Source organism: Palaemon carinicauda, unplaced genomic scaffold (assembly GCF_036898095.1).
Source record: "Palaemon carinicauda isolate YSFRI2023 unplaced genomic scaffold, ASM3689809v2 scaffold812, whole genome shotgun sequence".
NCBI lineage: Eukaryota > Metazoa > Arthropoda > Malacostraca > Decapoda > Palaemonidae > Palaemon > Palaemon carinicauda.
In genome coordinates, this window is record NW_027172108.1 from 47,501 (window position 1) to 52,500 (window position 5,000).

General features: G+C 32.7%; 1 protein-coding gene across 1 annotated transcript in view; it reads right to left on the bottom strand.

Annotated features, from left to right (window-relative positions):
* LOC137637529 (synaptogenesis protein syg-2-like) overlaps positions 1-5,000 on the bottom strand; it is a 43,764-nt gene that overhangs the window by 25,430 nt on the left and 13,334 nt on the right. The gene's annotated exons all lie outside the window — the stretch shown is intronic.

Sequence of the window (5,000 nt, forward strand, 5' to 3'; positions counted from 1 at the left end):
ATATATATATATATATATATATATATATATATATATATATATATATATATATATATAAACAAATATAAGTATTTACATATATATTTACATGTAAGGGGCTCATTTTACGAGCTAGGTATCATATCTTCAATGCACAAATGAAAGCAATATATGAAATATAAATAAAGTTATCAATAAACTAAGATATTTACTCTACACTACACCAGCAGTGTAAGAATATATATATATATATATATATATATATATATATATATATATATATATATATATATATATATATATATATATATATATATATATATATATATATGTATATATATATATATATATATATATATATATATATATATATAAGTATACATATATATAAATATATATATATCATCAACATCATCTTCATCACAATCATCTCCTCCTACGCCTATTAACGCAAAGGGAACTCGGTTAGCTTTTGCAAGCCGTTTCTATCCTGACGTTTTAATTCAATAATTCTCCATTCTTCATCTCCTACTTCCCACTTTATAGATTTCAGCCAAGTAAGCCTGGGTATTCCAATTCTTCTAGTGCCTTGTGGAGCCAAGCTGAACTTTAGGTGAACTAATCTTTCTTTGGTGAGTGAGAGGAGCGTGCCCAAAACCATCTCAATCTACCCCTCATCATGATCTCGTCCACATATTATGCTCGAGTAATCTCTTTCATAATCTCATTTCTAATCTTGTCCTGCCATTCAACTCTCAATATGCTTCTGAGGGCTTTGTTTACAAATCTACTAAATCTCTTAGAGAGTGTTTCATTGTCATACCATGACTCATGTCCATAGAATAACATTCATTTTACTGAACTGATATATAGTCTTATTTTTTTATGGAATTTTAAGCGATGTGTTTATCATATTTTACTTATCCTAGCCATTGTCTGATTTACTTTTCAATATTTCATTAAAATCTAATTCTAAAGACCCTATATAGGAGATCATAGTTCTTACATACTTAAATGATTCTACATCATTAATCCTTTCTCCTTCCAGTGATATTTCATCGTCTATTGAATACTCCGTTCTCATCATCTCTTTCTTTCTTACTTACTCACTTTGACGGCTGCTATTCCGGTCCCTAACAGCAGGGGAGCCCCAATCTCTACAGAACCTCCGCTTTCATTATATCTTGTTCGATCAGTGTATTTAAAGTTTCATATCAAGTATTGTTCATTTACTGCCAAATTGTCACTGTCATACGACTCACGGAATAAGAAAGATTACAGTTTCCTCTTGAAAGCCTTAATGTCTTCAATCATTCAGATGTCTCGCGGCAGCTTATTATATAGTCTCGGGGCTTCATATTTAAAGGCTCTGGAGCCTATAGTAGACATATATCTAGGTTCCAATAGTTTGAAACCATCTGTAACTGTTCTCGTGTGTTAAATTTAATTCTTGCTTTAATTGGCAGGCAGTGTAAATCAATAAGTTTAGGGGTGATCCTTTCTCTAGGTGGGACACCTTTTATCAGTCCTACTCCTCTGTTTTTTATGTTTTGGAATGTCTTGATTTGCTCTTTTGGTAAATTGTAGTAGATGGAGTTGCACTAGTCAATCCTAGTAATAACAATTTTCTTTACAGAATTTTCGTCCGCGTACTTTTTTTACAAACGCAATATTTCTTAGATAATAACCACCAGTTTTAACTACATTATTTATTTGGGCATTGAGAGAAGAGTTGCAGATAAGAACTACACCTTGATCACGAACTTTACTATATATCAGCACTGAGTCATAATTTATGTTCATTTGAATATCACTCAAGCTTCTCCCGCCGTTTCTCTTACTCCGTTTTGTTCTCATTTAATTTTAGTTGTTCAAATGTCATCCATTCTCTAACACTATCGAGGATTCGGTTTGGAGTTTCAGTAGTGTCATTTATAAAATTTATTGGGAAGTAAAATTGTATGTCATCCGCAAATAGTTTGAACTCCACACCATGCCTTTGTAGTATTTTCGATAGACCAATATTATAGATGCAGAATAAGATCGGGAATGATCACATTGAAACACATTTCATCCTTTTCTCCCAATTCACACAGTCCTTTTGCATGAATTATACAGCTGCAACGAACACATTTACTACCAGAACAGTTACATCTGAGAAGCTCAACTACAGATTCAATAGCTGGTGCTATTTATGATAAGTAGGAAGTTTATATAATTGATATTCAAAATGCTTTGAACCAGGTTAATTTTCGTTTACCACATATGTGGCCTTTGGTGTCAAACTCACTAATAGCATGAAAGACAAGCAGTGCAGGAATCCTATTTAGACCAACAGCATCATATATGAGACTGACTTCGCCTGCCTTTTATGGTCACCATTTCCCATTAACAATATGTCAGTGTCTGAGCAGTAGATATGTGGGATATTGCCTTCCTGATTTACGGCTGTAGCATAGAGTATTAATAAGGTTTCTGCTTCCTCCTAGGTGCTGGGAATTTTCATCATATAGCGACTACCAAATATAACACCCTTGTATGTAAGAGTGATCAAAGAAATGCGTAAATCAAGAGTTGATAGCAGCTTTGTGTTCTTACTACCGAGAATTGTATTTTAGTCCTGTAGGCAAGGGTTTTTTCATCTACATTGTAACTCTTATTTTAGGCTTTATCAGTTTTACTAAATTGTGAAGTATGATCCTTTTCCAAGTGCTTCATAGAATAATCATCAAATAGGATGTATGTGTCTCTGCATCTAAATGACTTCAATTCGATCATATGTATAAAAGATTCTAAAAACTCCTTACAACTGTGTATATTAACCTTCTGTGTAGAAATTTAATTCATTACATCCAAACTTGCACCACGGGCCGACAAAGGTCATGGCCATATATATATATATATATATATATATATATATATATATATATATATATATATATATATATATATATATATATATATATATATATATATATATATATATATATATATATATATGGCCACGACGCTTGTCGGGCCGCAGTGCAAGTTATTATTGCACGAATAGAGAGCTCAGTGATGGAATCTATATCCGATATAAGATTGGCTAGTGGTAACAAAAACACTTGGGAAAATTTAACAATATTTATCAACAAAAATTTTTGAAAAGCCAGCCTCGTGTCTACCTAACAATTTAACACTAAACAAATAACAATTAATAATTAACACTTAACAACGAATAATTAGCAATTAACACTTAAATACCAATTAACAATGAACACTTATCCAATTGATGATTAACAACACTCTCCAACGGGAAACAGCACACTCTCAATGAGAGAGAGTCAAATAATTAAACGCCCAAATAGGTAAGCAACAACATTCCCCGATGCGATACAACACTCTCAACTAGAGTGAGTAAAAATAAAAACTCAAAAAAACTAGATTAAAAAAAACACTAAATACCTAAATGTTCTCAATCTTTGATGCTGGAGAAAACCAAACACACAGCTCCAAATAAGGTAGCGGCTCCACAGGCACACTACTACTGTAGGGAGTACAGCACTGTAGGACTCCTCACCAAAAGGCAGGGAAATATAGCCCAAATCCAAAAAAAAGGTTAATAAAGGATCCTACCGGGCAACTGTCTCCCTAGTTGACACCAACGAGTTCCAAGGCTGACCATGGCAAAGGTGTGTCAACGGGGGTGTCTCTCCTGAGTCCACCTCAAAGCTGGGATCTTTGCGTCGGCTCTGCGGAATGCAGAAGAGAACAGGCAGGAACAACAAAATACTGCAGGTGGCAGAAATACACCTGCCAAAAGGCATTGAAAGTTGACCTTGAAATCCTCGTTAAAGCCCCACAAGCCAGCTGCTGAAGTATTTCTAAGAAACCTGGAGCTAAGACTGTGCACTTTAGCAATCGAGTTCCTCACTGGTAAACTCCAGTGTCTCTTTACACCCAAGGACTTGGACAACACAGAAAAGAAACAAAGCGTTAAACTGGACACTTACATATCATAAAATGAGTGGGGAGGAGGTTAAAGCACCATTTCAAAAGGGAAAACTTTAAATTTACAAATAAAGCCTTATAAACTAGAGTTTTTACACTAAGTTTACATCAAACAAATAATTGCAGAAAGAAGGCTGATAAAAAGCAAATTAAAAATTACATTAATGCATTATATATATATATATATATATATATATATATATATATATATATATATATATATATATATATATATATATATATATATATATATATATATATATATATATATATATTGCTAAAGAGATATGAGGTCTTTTAACTGCCCGGTACGTGCTATATTGGATCCTTTTCTCTAGTTACAGTTCATTTTCCCTTTGCCTACACACACACACACACACCGGATAGTCTGTTCTATTCATTACATGTTTTCCTCTGTCTTCATACACCTGGCAACACTGAAATTACCAAACGATTCTTCTTCACCCAAAGGGTTACTGCACTGTAATGGTTCAGTGGCCACTTTCCTCTTAGTAAGGCTAGAAGAGACTATTTAGCTCTGGCAAGCAGATCTTCTAGGAGATGGACACTCCAAAATCAAACCTATTTTTCTAGTGCTGGGTAGTGCCCTAGCCTCTGTACCACGGTCTTCCATTGTCTTTGGTTAGTGTTCTCTAGCTTTAGGGTACACTCGGACACACTATTGCATCTTCCTCAGGTTTTGTTAAAGTTTTTATAGTTTATATAGGAGTTATTTTTTTAATGTTGTCACTCTTAAAATATTTAATTTTTCATTGTTTTCTTTCCTCACTGGGCTATTTTCCTTGCTGGGGCCCTTGGGTTTATAGCATCCTGATTTTCCAACTAGGGTTGTAGCTTAGCAAATAATGATAATATATATATATATATATATATATATATATATATATATATATATATATATATATATATATATATGTATATATATATATATATATATATATATATATATATATATATATATATATATATATATATATATATATATATATATATATATATATATATAT